This window comes from Lycorma delicatula, chromosome 4 (assembly GCF_047948215.1).
Source record: "Lycorma delicatula isolate Av1 chromosome 4, ASM4794821v1, whole genome shotgun sequence".
Classification (NCBI taxonomy): domain Eukaryota; kingdom Metazoa; phylum Arthropoda; class Insecta; order Hemiptera; family Fulgoridae; genus Lycorma; species Lycorma delicatula.
This window is the reverse complement of record NC_134458.1, coordinates 46,053,215-46,071,773: the sequence shown is the minus strand read 5'-3', so window position 1 is coordinate 46,071,773 and position 18,559 is coordinate 46,053,215. Positions and strand designations below refer to the sequence as shown.

The 18,559-nt window shown below is 30.4% G+C and overlaps 1 long non-coding RNA gene across 1 annotated transcript in view; it reads left to right on the top strand.

Moving 5' to 3' along the window:
• The window catches only part of LOC142322846 (uncharacterized), a 290,714-nt gene that overhangs the window by 214,965 nt on the left and 57,190 nt on the right, over positions 1 to 18,559 (top strand). The window contains exon 3 of the long non-coding RNA XR_012755947.1: positions 4,608 to 4,919. This is a non-coding gene — a long non-coding RNA (uncharacterized LOC142322846). The remainder of the gene's footprint in view (positions 1 to 4,607; positions 4,920 to 18,559) is intronic.

Sequence of the window (18,559 nt, the reverse complement as noted above, 5' to 3'; positions counted from 1 at the left end):
ATTGAATAGTATTTGCGCGTTCCGAGCTGTTGAATAACGATATATTGCTCGGTTTCAGGTTAGATTAGATTAAATTAAGATGTCGTGAGCTTTATCAAAATATCTAACCTGAGTTTAAACATCTAAGATGAGTTAGATTGTTTAGATATAACCTAATTCACAGTAGTTCAATTACAATCTTTTATTACAAGCTTTATATATTTTGAAAGGAAAAAATTAATTTTCTATGGTTAAGCAAAAACAATTCGATATTATTATTGTGGTGAGTAAAATAAATCCAAAACTATTATTATTACGTAAATTTTCGTTAATGACTGCTAAGATTTAATTCATAATAATGTATTTAGCGCGATTCCACTGAATTCTGTATCGCAGGAAGGACGTATATATTTGCTGAAGCGATGTCTAGTTACTGGTTATTTGAATATTCTGCCAAATGAAATAATTTTTATTGATAATAGAATTTTATTTCCTTTGTAAACGTTAAATATCTTTTCGTTATTGGGAGTAATTATTCAGTTTGTTTTGTATTATTGTATATACATATATATAATAAAATATCATTGTGTTTTTAAGTAAATGTGTAGATGAAGAACAGATTTATTTTATCGAGCTTGATTCAGTTAGAACGAAAAAATACAAAGTGTAAATATAAAAATCTTAAATGTATGATTATTATTTGTTTATTGAAAGAAAAATATTCAACATTTTTTTAATATAAAATCCAAAGAGGTTAAAGAAAATATACGTAACGAAAAATTGTGTCTGATTCTGAGTAATAGTTTTTAAAAAGATTCTGGTAATATCTACTTAATGCAATATAATTAATTAATAATCTCTTCTACGAGCTCTTGTTAACAAGATAAGTACGATCGGATAAATGTATAGTGTTAACTGCGCAGGTGCTGCCGTTAATTTCTCAACTGAAGATATCAGTCCTTCCCGTACTGTGCTACACTATTGCTGGTATCGACTAAAATCGATTCGGTTTTGATATTCGATGTTTTAATTAGGGAGCGTTATGAGAGTAGGTTGCTACTGCCTTTCCCCTAATAATAATTGATTAATGACTAGATGACGCAATATTATAAAAATTAACTAGCCAAACCGATACAGGAGACTGGTACATACACGAAATTATGATAAATAACGAACTTAAAATAAAATTTTAGGTTAGAATAAAATCATCTCAATTCTGTTTTATTATTATTAATAAACTGATTTTCGATTCCTTTTATTGGTACAGAGATAATGTAACTTATTAATTAAAAACGTCTTTAACGCGTGAGATCATGCGTTTATTTTTTATTTATTTAAACTTTTTGAGGCATGCAATTTTACCTAAGCTAAAAATAAAATATTTTTAGCGTTAAAAAAACCTAAAATTACTTAACTGCGTATAAAGCCTCGATCAAAGTAAATATATCTTATTATGTATAAAAGTACATTAAGAATATTTGAAATGTGTAAGTACACCTGAGTTGAACGAGGGAAATCGTACGTGAATATGAATAAATTTGCTTAGAAAAATCTTTACATTTATTTCACACAATAGCATATCTGATTTATTTGGTATACCTCGAGTACGATTCTTAAAATGCTTAAATCGGTCGAATAATTTAAAAGAAATTGTATAACAAACTAGTGTTGCTTTTCAATTGAAGAGCTTCTTGGATGCGTTGAACATTTTTATGAATTCATTCCAGTGGATTCTTTACTTATAAAGCAACATAAAATATAGAGTATCTCACTCAAAGACTTATTCTTATACGTCGATATTTGTTAAGAATAATGATATACTGAATTTATAAATCTTCTGAATATTTTTAATCATAATTATATAAATTTATGAACGTACATTCTATCTAGTAAATAATCAATACGCATTTTTCAATACTCTGTTTAGTTTAGTGAAAAATAATGTTTTTAATAATATTTTTATACCTTAACTGCGAAAAAGTATGAAGTAATCTGTTAATAAAGATGAAAAATTTTTGCTATTAGATAGATAAAATCTATCAATTTCAGTGTTAAATATATAAAATAACCCGAACCGTATAGAGGATGTTCATTCACACACACACGCGCGCGCGTCGGTCCATAATAAATTAAGATTTATACATACTGTAGACAATTATTCTTTAAAATCTCGATTTTCGGATTCAACGGAAATATCCATTTTGATCATATCTGAATCCATTTTGACTAGTTTTGGCGTGACGTTTGTACGTACGTATGTATCTCGCATAGCTCAAAAATGATTAGTCGTAGAATGTTGAAATTTTGTATTTAGGATTGTTGTACCATCTAGTTATGCACCTCCCCTTTTGATTGCAATCGGCTGGACCAAAAATATGTGTACAGTCAGACCTCTAAATAAATTTAGATTTTGGACTTTTTCTTAACTGCAGCAATAAACCCTCGTTGAGAGCTTTTGTAGTATAAGAGGTACTTATTTTCATCGGTTCCAGAGTTATAGCCAAATAAAATTTTAATTATAAAATATTTGGATCTTACAAGGGTTCGGACATAGGTTCGAATCCGACTTCCTATACGTATATCTTTTTTAACTTTTTTTTTTACTCTAAATATATTGATTTATTAATAATTATTAACCTCCGATTGTAAAAAAAAATTACGATAAATAATTTAATAACAACAATACAAAAAAAAGGTCAGAAGTTATTAGTGAAATAAAATTTTATATACTTTTCGATATATTTAAATTAAAAAAAAAATTAAATGTATATATATGATGTCGGATTCGAACCGATGTGTACATTGTTATCGATCCGACACGTTCTCACTTACTACCACATATCTACTTCAGCGACGTGAAAAAGAATTAATATATAAACTAATATAAAATTCTGATAGGGACACCACAAAAAAAAAGGATGCAATGTGGTGACCACCAGAATGCAGTTGTGTAACTGACCACTTTATTAAAGAATTGGAGGATCGTATCTCACTTTCAAACGAAATATGTTTAAATATAATGCAGCAAATACTGTGTATATGTAATTTAATAGGTGTACAAGGAAGTTATGTGATATCGACATCAGATTTTTAATCAAGTGACCGGTGTCGGTGCAACCAGTCACATTGCACATAAAATAAACGTGACAATGGCTGTGTTCATTCAGCCGCTGCGCTCTACACCACTTAAAATATCGAAATTCAAAAAACCCGAAATAGTTGTTAAATATTTATTTGAAGAGTATTTGCAAGCCCAAATCGAGTGAATATCTCGTTTAGCATAGTCGGAAATGGGGAAAATTGCAATAATTTTTCAAAGTTTTTACCTTTCTTCACTCCTAAGGTCAAATTTCGAAAAATTTAGAGATCGGTTTTTAGATATTCACATGAAGATTACATACATCAAAAATGAAATTGATATTTTCATTTATTACCAAGAAATTAAAAAAATAATCGGGTTTAAAAAATTTTTTTAATCCATTTTAATCCTTTAAAGTCGGAATTTCAAAAAATCCTTTCTTAGTGTGCACTTATATCATAAGAAAACTTGTATTACAAATTTTCACTAATTTATCTACAGTAATTTTTGCTGGGCGTTTCCTTGATTTATAATAAATTGCCTTTATATACTTAAATTTTACCGGTTACTTTTTAAATCTTCAATTTTTAAGAAATAACTGCGTATTATACAACTTAAATTATTTATTTTGAAAATTTTAATAAAAGTTTTCCTAATCTAAATAATACATAACTTTACAAAATTCTAAATAATTTTTATAATTCTTTACAGAAATTAAACATAGAAAACAAATTTTTTCAATGCAAAATTAGTAGCGATGTACTACCTTTTGAATTTGGCGTAGGCTGGATACGAGTGTCACGTTTGATTCCTCATATTCAAGATAAATAAAACTACAAACTTTTTCGTACGATATTATTTAAACTATTCTGAAATGTAATGAATACTTTTTGTAAAATGCTACTATCTTTGTTTTGGAACAAGATGCACTCATATTGTATTCATTACATCTACATATTATAATGTAAAAACGAAAATTTTGTCTTTATGTTAAGCCATCACGCTCTAACAGTTCATGCCATATCCATTTTTAATGAAATTCACATGACTTTTTTTCTTTAGTTACGATTAAAATTCACAATTAAAGATTTCAAAGAAATATTTCTCCAACCTCCCTCTTAATCAAACATGATTTTTTTTTATTATTTTAGTAAAAAATAAAGTTCAAAGTCCATAATATTAGTAGTAGATAGTGAAAACATCTTTCATAAATGGACATTTGTTTTATGTATCGTTAACATTTATGACACACCAATCATCCACATAATTTTGCCACTATTTTATGCTTTCGATTTCTCATCTGTTATATAAACATCTGTATGTTACCAAAAAGTTAACTCTACCTCAATTTGTTAACGTGTTTTATAAATTAATAAATTTAACAGAACGTGTGGGGATAGGTTCATACCTCTTACGAATTGCAGACCTTAGATGTTTGTCTCTTGCTGTTTGATCTTTCTTATGAAAAGAATTCATTTATAAGAATAATATGTTATTCTTTCTACAAATTTTATTCTAATTTGCTTATTATATATTTTTTCCTTTTTAGGTTATTCCACCTTGGAGGGGACCTGCTTTAATATGAACACAGCCGCAAAGCAGATTGAGGAGGAATACTTCACTCCTGCACTTCCTCCGCCATCTTCGTCTGAATAATCTTGACCATCATCATGGAAACTGCGGTGCCACAATCGCTTGATCTGCAGCATATTCCTAATGATCTCTGGAGTAAGAACACCAAATTCTCTCCACCATGCTTCCTGCTGCAGGAACTGATCGCACCCCTCTCTGTAATGTTCATTATCTGCGGAGGATCTCAGTGTCTGTTCAGTACCATGCTTTTGTTTCCTTCTTATTTAAGGTAAACAAACTATTTGCTTGTCTCGTCTTCTTAAAAGGATATAAATTTCTTATTTCAGTTGAGTTTAACAGCTGATTTTTATTATTTATTATCTTTTTCTTATTGTATTTTTAGTCTAATTTAAACATCGAAACATATAAATTAATTCATAGTAAATATAAATACACTATTCTAATAATAAACATCACAATATGTGTTACCAATGATGTACATGGTAATACTCATACATGTAGACTATTATTAGACTCTGGTAGTCAAGCCAATCTTTGTACCTATAAATTTGTATGAAGGTTAGGACTTCCATTTATAAAAAAATGATATTCCTCTTTTAGGAATAAGTATTATACTAACTCATTCTAAATACAGTGTTGTATTGACATTGCATTCTTTATATATGAACGTTTTATTCCAGTTGCAATGTACTGTTTTACCAGAAACAATGTGCTATTTTACCAAATAAATTACTTGATATGTCTCTGTGGTGGCATGGTACTCATTGGCTGTTACAATCTTCTTCCCATTGGCCAATGGTTCGTAATATTACATTTAATGATGGCGATTTGAATTCTGAATGTTTATTAGAAAGGCGCAAAGCTATGTTAATTTTATGTGTATCTAATGTTGTATTACATTATACACAAAGGTTCTCACCTTGCTGATGCCATTGTTAATCTGTTTTTCGTAGTTCCTAAATTTAACATAAAAAATGAAATTGATATCCTTATTGGAGCCCGATTTTATTTGAATTTTATTTTACCTAAAAAATTTGTTCGAAATCTTAAATATCCTGCTCTTTAAGACACCAAACTGGGATATATTCTCAATGGTTGCTTTCCTATTAACTCTAAGGGCAATGATACCATTGTATCATTTATTTCTTGTAAAGATTCTACAAATCTTTCAATTGTATTTGAGAACTTTTGGACGATTGAAGAAATCAATACTGATATTCCATTTAATGAAAGTTGTACATGTGAAAAATATTTTCAATTTAATTTTACTCGAAACAGTCAAGGCAGATTCGTAGTGTCATTACCACGTAAACCCGATAATATAAGGCTAGTCAATTCTTTCATAAATGCAAAGATTATCATTGGAAAGAAGGCTAAACAATAATCTCAATTTTAAATGTGACTATTCCACTTTCATACAAGAATATTTAGATTTCGGTCACAAGTCATTACTTAACTCTGATCATTTACTAATAGACAAATCAAATGTGTGTTACTTACCCCACCATCCAGGATTTAAATCAACTAGTTTGACTACTAAACTTCGAGTGGTTTTCGATGATTCAACTAAAACCACTAATGGTTTATATGTCAACGATACTCTACCAGTCAGACCTGTAGTCTAACAAGACTTATTTTCTATAATGTTAAGATTTCAAATCCATAATTATGTCATTACCTCTGACATAACAAAAATGTAATGACAGATTCTAGTTAATTCTAGTGATTCTAATTTACAACGGATTCTCTGGCGTGATTCCCCAAATCAGGAGATAAAACATTATCCACTATGAACCGTAACTTATGGAACCTCTTGTGCACCATTTTAGCCACAAGATGTCTCATTCAAATATCAGTTGAAAATGAAAATAATTTTCCACAAGCTTCTAAAACTACTAAAAATGATTTCTATGTTGATGATCTCATTACAGGTTCAAACAACGTAAATGAAGTTTTTCAACTAAAAGACAACATCTCCAAATTATTACAACAGTATGGTTTTTCACTTCATACATGGTTTTCTAATAATCCTATCATTTCTACATATAATCATAATTTATCTATACTATCTAAGCAAGAACATAACATTTGTACTCTAGGAGTTCTATGGAACAACAATTCAGATACTCTAAATTTCTAAATCGCTCATTCTAATAATTCAAAAATTTTACCAAAAGGAATATTTTGTCCATCATAGCAGGTGTATATCATCCTTTAGGACTTGTTGGCTCTATTATATTTTTATAAAAACAGTTTATACAGTTATTATGACAACTCAAAATTGATTGGGACAAAATATTACCCAAACCTTTAGTAATACAATGGCTTTCATTGTATAATCAGTAGCATTTAATTGAATGATTTAAGGTATATAGATCTATTTATCCTAACAATGATAGTAAAATTCATTCAGTTCAAATGCCTGGATTTTCCAATGCCTTCATTAAGGGCTATGGTTGTTGCATTTATATATGCACCTTATTCGCCAACCATATAATTACATCTAATTTACTATCTTCTAAATCAGGAATAGCCCTCACAAAACAAATGACATTACCCAGACTTGAAGTCTGTGGTTGTTCATAACTCAACGTTTATTAGTGAAGGTACCTAATGCGTTAAGGATACAATTTGATGAGATACACAGATTCCACAATAGCACTTTGCTGGATTCATGGGCATTCTTCGAATTGGAAGGTATTTATAGGAAACAGGAAATTCAGCAAAACATTTACCAATTGGCATTACATCAAATTCTCTGATAATACAGCAGACATATTTTCTAGAGGTTGTTTACCAAATAAATTACTTGATGTGTCTCTGTGGTGGCATGGTCGTCATTGGCTGTTACAATCTTCTTCCCATTGGCCAAAGGATTGTAATATTACATTCAATGATGTCAATTTGAATTCTGATGTTTATTAGAAAGGCGCAAACCTAAGTTAATTTTATGTGTATCTAATGTTGTATTATATTATACACTAAGGTTCTCACCTTGTTGATGCCATTGGGCATCTTTACATACTTTATTATGAACTTTATAAGCTTCTGTTTCAGATTCTTTCACAATATTAAATCAAAACTGTCTGAACTCTAACTACTAAGGAATTAGACCACACTCTTTACTTTTTTATATGTCAATCACAATCGATGCATTTATATTATGAGATAAAGAATCTTAAAAATAATCAAGTTATTGTTAAGCAAAGTAAGCTTGGTTCGCTAGATCCCTTTTTGGACGATTTAGGTCTACTCCGTGTAGGAGGCAGACTTCAAGGCTCTCTTCTACAACACCATGAAACAACCAATTATTCTAGACCCAAGTGCGAACATTACAAAACTAATTATCAGTTCTGAACATTTAAGGCTCTTACATTCTGGTTTACAATTATCACATCATTATCTGCATCAGAAGTACTGGTTAATAAATGCAAAAATAATCATTTTGTCAATCATTCATAAATGTTTGACTTGCTTTAGATTTAATGCAAAACCTCAATCCTAACAACTTGGTCAATTACCATCTGTTACAGTGATTCCTTCTTGAACATTCTTTTCTTGTGCCTTAGATTATAGTGGCCCAATTACGGTACGTCATGGCGGGAAGAGATCTAAATCATTGAGTAAAGCTTATAGAGCGCTTTTTATATGTCTAGCTACTAAGGCTATTTATTCAGAGTTAGTTTCTGATTTGACTTCACAGTCATTTATTTCCACCTTCAAAAGATTCATTTGATGCAGGAATGCTCAAATCTTTTCTGACAACGACACAAATTTTCATTCTGCTAAAAATATTTTGTACAACTTGTATCAACTTTTAAATTCAGACAAACATTCAAGCCTTTTCAACTACACAAGGAATTACTTGGTCATTTATTCCTCCTTCTTCTCCCCATTTTGAAGACTTGTGGGAAAGCGCAATCAATAGCATCAAATATCCTATATGTCGCATAATTGGAAAAACAATCCTCTACTTTGAGGAATTTTATACAGTGTTGACACAAATTAAGGTATGTCAACTCTTGTCCTATTTTTGCTATTTCCACAGACCATAGAGATCCAGTACCACTTTCACCAGAAAACTTTCTTATTGGATGTCCTTTTACGTTTTTGCCTGAACCCAGTTATCAAAACATTGAAATTACACGCTTAGGCCATTGGCATCTACTTCAAAAATTTATACAATCCATTTGGAGAAAATAGTCAAAGGACTGTCTACATTATCTACATCAACACAGCAAATGGCATTTCCCTTCACATATCCTTTCTGTTGTTGATATATTTCTGATCACCAATGAAAATGCTTCACCCATGCAATGGAAGCATGGAATTGTAACCCAGTTATATCCGGGTTCTGACAATATAGTTAGAGTTGTTGATGTTCACATTGCTAATGGTTCACTAAAAAGACCTGTACATAAATTATGTTTTTAAACGATTTCTAAAGATTACATAAATCATATTATTTAAATAAACAATTAAATAATTTAAATGATGATATTCTTTAAAGATAATTTTGATTAATTTAATATTTATACACTATATTATTGTTGTAATTTCATTTATAATTGTAATCTCATGGTATGATTCTTATCTGTTTAATAATGTATTGTTATTACAAGCTAAAATGCATATTAATCTAATTATTACATCAAGTTCATATTACTCTTCACTCAAACCATTTACAGACTGCTAGTGTCTGCCTGCACAAGTATGCTGTAAAATACTCATGACCAGTAAAGAATAGGATCAGTTTGTACCTAGTTCTCCTTGTTTGTGAGCCAGACATCTATGAAGATCTTTTCCTTTTTTTTGTGTCGGAGGAGGTAAAATCTGCAACCAGACGCCCAGCAGCCCATACTGCTGAGTGTATGGGGTTTCCTGCCGCAGTCAGGGACCTACTAAAAACCTTCCCCCTCCCACAACTTGGGAATGGAACCACCTATGTAGTATCCTCTTATCACTGCGCGAGTCAACCAGAATCTTCTGTGTTATCTTCCAGTGGCAGCTTCTGGTGTCCCCGGAGGCAACCAGCAGCGGCGATTCTGTTGGATGCCCGATGCCCACCTCCGAGGGCCAGCCTTCCACCATCAGTCGGAAAGTGATGGTGGAAGGCTTAGATCTGGGATCAGTCTGCAGATAAGTAAAATATACTGCTTATAGTAATTCATAATCTTTGTTCAGCTGTGTCCTTATAAAATAGAATCCACTATACTAATTTAGCGACCTTATTCAGCTTCAATAACCCCTTGTATGTATATTAGTATGAGATGTGTCCATCCTGAACAACATGGGATAAGGTAAGATCTTAGTAAATGTTCAGAAATAGCCATGATAATTTCTTTATTAAAATTATGTAGAAATATGTTTTTTGCTGTCCAGCCAGTTCTGTAACAGTTACTGTTTGGCTTTATCTTGAAACATAGGACTTTGACGTTGAGAAATCAAACGTGTTTCGAATTGATAAAATGAAAATAAGTTTTCTTGCGAAAAGGCATTCATAAAATATTCCGTCGGGTAATTTTCTTGCCTTTTCAATCATTATTTTGTTGTACTGTAAGAATTTTTCCTAGCGATCTTCAAAGAATTCAGTTTTTCAGTTATTACAACTGTGCTTTTAATCTAGCCAGACCAAAGATTAGACAAAGACTATGAAAATCTCTGATCGGAAAAATTTATGAATTATTTATATTTCTACCTAGTGCCAGGTTTATCCTTCAGCGGCGATCTTGTTGATGGTCTAGTTTAACGGTTATTTTCAGTGGTTACTTCTCAAAATCGCCTAGGGTCAGGCGACATTTATTTTTGTCGGATAAGCCTGAGCGTTTTCTCATGGCTTGGTAGTATTTAGAGGTAAAGCAATTTGCCGAGGCATATACTGGTACAATAAGGCAATTCTCTGGGTCTGTCAATGCTAAATCGTTGATCATAAAGTGCTGCTGCCGTTATGTGTATAGATACTCTGTCGGAGAAATGGGTAGATGTGCACACTACTTGTGAGACTCTGAATCACTCCTTCGCATAGAATTATGTTTATCTCGTTTTGTAGTCCCTCTGTGGGTCGATCCTCTTTTTATTCACCCCTATTAGCCTTAATCCCTTCCTTAATGTGGTCTTATTCCATGTAGATTTTGGCTAGTCTGCTAAAAAAAACTCTCCCGTAGTTCCTCTTAATACTCGTACATATGTACAGCTGAACTTCGAAAAAATTCACCCAGATACACCATAGTTAATAAAAGATAAAGAAGCTTAATAAAACGTAAGTTCATTAATTGAAATAAATGATAATATGGTAAATTTTTAATTTTATACAATTGGAGGCTTACCTTCGAGTTTGATGAAATTTGGAATGCACATTATTTAGGACCTAAGTAATTCGTTACAATTGACATTTTTGTTGGAACGCCTTTGACCCGAGTTACGTCTCTAGGAAGTTACATAGTACTCTCACCAGAAATTTCAAAATTTAACACTGCACAAATGTAAAATATATCATTTGTGGACTCAATAATTTGGTTACATTTGTTAATTAAATTAAGAATGGTAGATCCACTAAATATTATTTGTTAGGGTTAAGTTAATTGCAATATATATTATTTATGGAGTTAATAACTCGGGTTAAAAAAAATTAATTGGGCGTAGTTAGATTTAGGTCAAGATTAAAGTTCGGTTTAGTTGAATTATTAGCAATTTATAAGTTTGACAGAGATTTACCATGATTAATTTTTTTCAAAAATCTTCTTCGGAAGTGTCACTATCGTGGAGTTGAGGGTTAGTGTAAGAAGTTCTGGTCGATATTCACCTTTATATATGTCACCTCTCTTTTGCTATTTAGCCCCCGGAATCACCGTAAGGTGTTACTTCAGAGGATGAATGAAGATAATATGTATGAATGTAAATGAAGTGCTGTCTTGTACAGTCTCAGCTCGACCGTTCCTGAGATTTGTGGTTAATTGAAACCCAATCACCAAAGAACGATCCACGATCTAATATTCAAATCCGTATAAAAGGAAACCTTTATTAGCTTTTGAACCTTAGAACTCTCGACTTCGAAATCAGCTGATTTTCGTCGACGAGTTCACCACTATACCAACTCGGTGAGTTATATATGTCACCTATAGCTTTAAATAAGGCAGAGTACGTGATTTATATTCAGTATGCAACCTGTGAAAGATGAATTCGGCGATATGGTACCACTTAAATGGTATCTTGGTTCCGCATACCTCTTGCTATGTCCTTTCAATGGTTTGTGTATGTGCTTCTTATCATAGTCAACAAAGTTCAAGGAATCGTTGACCGTTAAATGAATATATCTTTCTTGTTGTAAACAACTATAGGATTTCCAACAGTCATTAATTATTATTGTGCCAAGGAAAATGACGGGTCAGTAATGTTAATGCTCACTACCCATTAGCGCCCACTATGTGGAGTGGGCACTGAACAATGAAATACATTTTGCTGTCACGCTCAATAATCCCTTCGTCGATTTTTACAATTTTACCGACACCACCGATAACATCTGACAGTTTCGAAACTTCTTCCACGCACACTTCACGTAAGAGCTCCAATCTACACACGTTCGCCGAAAGTTTTATTTCACCGCAAAAAACATTTTGTTTTAGAGGCTTAATTAAAATAAATAAAGCTGCGAATCGGAAAATTTGTTGTCTTGTTAGTCTGTGATTTTCAAAGACATTGTTTTTAATTTGACTAATTTTTTAATACTATTTGAAAGCTCTTCTTTTACGACTATCGACTGTTACAAAACATTTTGTGCAATGAAAAACACCATTCTCTTCATTAAGGGTCATTTGATTTCCACAAACGGGGTATTTCTTTAGAACGCCGTAAAACATTGTGGTAATACAACAAACTTCTTAAAGAATTATCACTGTCCGATGCTAATAAAAATTTACTTTAAGATAATTTACAACCGTCACACATAAAATCATTACAACAGACATTATTACAAATTTAGTATCTCGGTAATTATGCAACTTGGACTTCCTAAATTAATTTAGTATCAAGTGAATTTAATCTCATTCTTAACTTAATTGACAAACTTAGCCGAATTATTCAGCCGAACATAATTGATTTTACACTTTTGCAGTGTTAAATTACCAAATTTTTGGTGAGGGTACTGCGTAACTTCAGAGGATTGTATTCGGGTAAAGGCGTTTCCGACGAAAAATTTCATTTGTAACGAATAACGTAGGTCCTAAGTAAAGAATATTCCAGATTTTATGAAAATTGAAGGTGAATCCCTAATTGTTAGTAATTACCGATAACATACAAATTTTACAAAATTGTTATTTGTAGATAAAAATAATGTACGAGTCATAATTTTTTGATTTTCAGAAATAAATTTATTCGTATATTCGTTACAATTCAGAATATTTGACTGTACACAATATTTTTAGCTCTTTTCTTGCGTTTATGATTAAATTTTCCATATTTATGCGTTTGAATGGCGCTGATATAATAAATGTTACCTTTATAAGAAAAATCGGATGCTTATCTTAGAGGGATTTAATTATACATTTTGCTTGTATCAGGATGCCAGATTTATATATAATTTGGTCTATTTATTAAATAATATTATTAAAATATTTCACGATATTTTATATTTATAATTTTTAAATGATTGGCGTCTTTAAATTTAAAAATATCATAAACGTTGAAACATGTACTATGGTAAAAACTCAATGCTATACTAATACTCTTAACTTAAAATCTTTCTTTTTTTTCATTTATGTAAAAAAGCCTCAATATTTTGGTTTGAAGTATGAAACTATTTAAGGATTTTCATTTAGAAATTTACATTTTCTAATAAATTTTATTTGAATTAAATATTTTCAAAAAATAACAATTATTTCCATCTCTTTACCAATTTTGATGCTGAATAAAAGAGTAATTTTTATGATTACCCTAAATTTTATATTTTGATTAAATATAATATTATAAGTAAAAAAAATACTTTCTTTAACACAAAATTATGGGTAGTATATATAGCACCGACTTTAAAAAACGAAATTTGAAGAAGAATTAAAGAAGTTTTCTTTTTTTCTTTTTTGGGTTTTCATCTTGCCGTTAAAAAAAAAATTAATTAATTTAAGACTAAATTATTTAGCCTCATTTTTATTTAGAATATAAATAGAACAACAAAAGATCTGTTTGTATAAAAAAATTCGTTTGCAAGAAACGAAGAAGGGAAGAAATTTACATCTTAATGAAAATGAGAAAACAATTGCAGAGAAATGACGTTAAATAACTAATAATTAACGAGGGAGCTTAGGCTGTCTGGAATAAGGAATATGTATTTTTTTATTGTATAAATTTTTTCAATTAATTTTCTTGTAATGTCTAGTAAAAATACTTCAGAAACGACTTCAAACTGTATATAATTATAAAAATTATAATTTTTTATAATAGTCCAATGTTCAGTATGATGAAAATAAAAACAATTAAAAAATCCGCAGAACTTATATGTAAAGAAGAAATTTTTTGTTAAATATCGAGGTAAATTGGTACAAGATCACTGGAGGAACATCTAAAAATAAAAAAAAAAACAGTCTTTAAAATCTGTATATTACGTGTAAATAATGTTTGAACCGTAATAAAAATTACATACAGGTCGAAATAAATGCAGCATTTTAAGGACCCACTTAATTTTATTTATTTCTCACGACTACATTTTGAAAATGTCTCAACTGATATTTCATTTATACTATCTATTTATCATGTAAGTCTATTTCTCTTCAATATTTTTTAGATAAAAACCTTCACTGTTTATCTTTTGGTGATTTAAAAAAAATATGTTTTTAACAGGAAATTATAAAACCCCTATTGTATAATATTTTTAGATATCAATTACTGCAGAAAATGCTTTAATTATTTTATATTAATAATACTGCTGATAGTAGTGTTAAAACGACTGTTCTGATTTTAAATCGGCTAAAAAAAAATTACAGAAATATGTAGGTGTGTATTCAGTTTATAGAAATCTTTTTTTTTTATAAAAAAACATATTTTACTTAAAAATATTACCTTTATTAATTTCTTGGATTAACCAATCAACTATACACGCTTCACACTGCGTTCTGTTCTGGATGTCAACTCGTTCTCAACTATACACATTTGTAAATTAAATACGCAATGTTTCACTTGGAATTCTCTAAGCTTCCTCAGGTGACAATACACATTCATACACACATCATACAGAATTCTCTTACATACTTCAGTATGTAAGAGTAAGTAATTAAGATGTAAGTAGTAGATGTATGAAGAATGTGTGAGAGAATTTTGTATGATATGTGTGTTGTCACCTAAGGAAGATTAGAGAATTCTAAGTGAAACGTTGTGCATTTAATTTATAAGTTTGTATAGTCGATCGGTTAACTCAAGAAATTAATAAAGGTAATATTTTTCAGTAAAATATGTTTTTTTTAAAATTTAATTATATCCAATTAAGAGGAAAATAAACTTAAATAAATTACATTTAAGTTAATATTCATATATTTATATATACACCCACAGAGTTAGTTAAAAGTATGGAAACCCCTCAAAAACTTTAAAACCGTTCCAGATAGAATGCTGTAACTTTTAGGATAAGGTACTGGTCAACTACTTTACCTTTTAACGAGAAATAAAATTTCAATCCCTTCTTGGAGGTTGGCCTCTTAGAGGTTGTAACTCAAATATTTTAGAGTAAAACTCTTTGTGTACATAATTTTAATGATTTCTTGAAAACAAAAAAAAAGTGGTGTAAATAAAAAGTTGATACGATGTCTGTAATCAAAATGGTAGCTGGACAAATTTTGGATTTTGAAGAAAAATTACATTGATAATTTAAGAAATTGTTGTCGCAAATAAATAAATTTATATAGATTAAATTAAATGGATATTATCGAATAAATTAATAAAAAAAAAATTTAAGCATTATGTTTGCTTATTTACTTACATTTAATTTTAATAAATGTTCAAAATGTCCTCCTCCTGTTTGACAATCGGTTGTAAAAGAATGATATTGCGCTATTCAATGATTCCCTAGTGATACTTTGTGCTGATTTTCGAATTTTATTTTGTAAATAATCGATATCTTTGGGCTTATTATGATAAAGTGATTTTAATTATGATTTTAAGTGGCTCCATGAACAGTAATCCAATGGTGACAAGTCAGGTGATCTCACTGAGCATTTAATTTGACCCCTTCGGCCAATCCATCTTCCGGAAAAATACATTTAAAATTTCACCTATCTGAAAAGCAAAATGATGCGGGTCGCCATTTTGTTGAAACCAAATATTTAAGACGTTGTAGCCAACATCGTTTTAAATGTTTGGATTGATATGGTCGTAAAGCAAAGCCTCGTATTTCACCGCATTTAAATTTCCGTCAATAAATGTAGGCTCTATCAATGGTCCACCAACATTACCTACCCGTACATTTACTTTGACTGGATGTTGTGTATGCGCCTTACGATACCAGTGTGGATGAATATCAGTCCAGTATCGACAATTATGGCGATCTATATTGCCATTTAAAACAAAATGTGGCCTCATCACAAAAAACTATGTTAGTTAATAAATTAGGATATGCACAAATATTGTTCATCGTAATTTCGCAGAACTCAATTCTTCGATCATAGTCATTTTCATTAAGTTAATGCATCACACGAATTTTGAAGGGTTTTTCACTTTATAATACTGGAGTCGCTGAACTTTGGCTAATGTTATGCTCTCGTGTTGCTGTCCGAGTAGATGAATAGGAATTCTCAATAAATTCTTGCATAATTTCTAACGATTTGTTATTACTTGTTGCAGATTTAGGCCTCCCTGGTTTTCCTCTATTATTAATACTCCGTGTTTCTTCAAATCGTTTTATGGTTTTTGACACTACCTAATGAAATAGGGTTACGATTATTAAATGTTGCATTGAACAATTCACTAACTTCATTGTACGACCTATCTATATCATCAAAGACCCTCATCATTAAAAGTGTGACCTTCTCTTGTTAACAAAGTGACATATTGATAGCAATCTTAGCAGGTAGCACAGATAAAACTAATTAAGTAAAAAAGGTAAAACAATGAAAACGACAAAAGTGGCTTACAAATGAGGAAAGGTATACAAAATCAGTTAGCCAACCGATCACAATAAATTCTCATAAGAAACTAGCAGTGTAGTAATGAAACATTCTAAATAGAATATTACACAACAATGTAGTAAGTTTCATTTTTTCAAGAATGATAAGAGATATCAATGATCAGCTTATCAGCACGATTAGATCACAATATTTTTATTTATTATTCATTAAATTAGAATAAAAGCAATTTTTTGTGTTAAAAAATAATTAAAAAAAAAATGTTTTAACTTTAAATTTAAATTTAAAAATAAACTTTAATTTAATTCAGTTTAATTTCTTTTTATAAAATTTTATTGTTTTAACGACAAAATTATTAATTTTCAAAATCAAAAATATATCCCGCCGTCATTTTTGGGTACAGACATCTTATCAACGTTTTATTTATACCATTTTTCTTGTCCTAAAGAGACATTTAAAACGATTTATCACACAAAGGGTGTTACCGTTTAAAATATTTGAGTTATAACCCCTGGGCCGAAACCCAAGAAGGGGTTGAGGGGTTGAAGTTGCTGAGGGGTTTCCATACTTTTGACTAGCTCTGTATATGTCGTTTTAAATAAGTATAAGAAGTTCTAAAAAACAATTTAAATTCTATTTTATTCTAAATAGCTTTTTTAACTTTAAAAATATCTATGTTCACAGCTTTTTTAAAGTGTAAATTTTACAGTGTAATAAAACTCATACGCTAGTTTTAATAAATACTTTAACATATATCGATTCTTGTCTACTGGGAGGATGCTGTGGGATATCCATTCGGTCAACCGCGACCGGTACATCATTTCTAAATGAGATTTGTATTACTCCGATTCAAACTCAGGCTTATTCATTAGAAAAAAATGATGGAAGTTTGATCCAGAAGTCTAGCTATACAAACAGTCCCGATTTAAAAATACACACAGCCTTTGTAAATTTTATTTTAATTTATTTAACTTCTCCCATAAATAACATGAAATTCATCCGATCATGTAATTGTACACTCTGGATCATAAACTACCTAGATTCAGTAACTTTTACGCACGTACAAACAATCTTTAATATTCTTTTGTTTGATAGAAATTATTAATAGAACAATCTTTTTTGGTGTTTTGTTTTGCAGGACGAGAACAATTCGGTTATCTATATCACTCGCGCTATCAAATATAATCGAGTATAGCAGAAATATCTGTTCGTTTTATTTCTTGATCTGAAATAATCTTATACGACATCGTTCTTAAATAATAGTTAAAGAAGGAAACTTGGTTACAGTTTAGAATTTTTCTCTAGCGTATCGCTTAACTGAAAAATAAAAAAAAAACAACCGTTATTTCTCTTGAAATGTATACATTAAATACATTTTGAAATAAACAAAATATCGGTTCTTTCTTATGGTCTTGCTTTTTCTTCTTAATATGCTATGCGTTTTTATTTGGATGTGTGTCTGCATATACAGGCTATATAACGTTATATGTACAGTATATAAAACATATTTAAGTTGAATTCGGTAGAGCTTTTTTTAAGCAGTTGTAGTACAGGATTTGTAAATGTGCAAGCGGCCTTAAGAAGGTATCAGAAGGGTTATTGAGTCGTCACGTACTAGATGCGATCTCGGTTCGAAGAAGGAGTTGAAAAAGAAAGCGAGAGAGTTATGAATAAAACGGCACGGTGTGCTATCTGTGCCTAATGGTCGCACCCTTACCATTTTTCCAGCTTCAATTCTATATTCATCCAGCCTCGGGCGAGTTAAGACCGAGAACAAAAGATATTCCTTCCTTCCTTCCACGTCTTA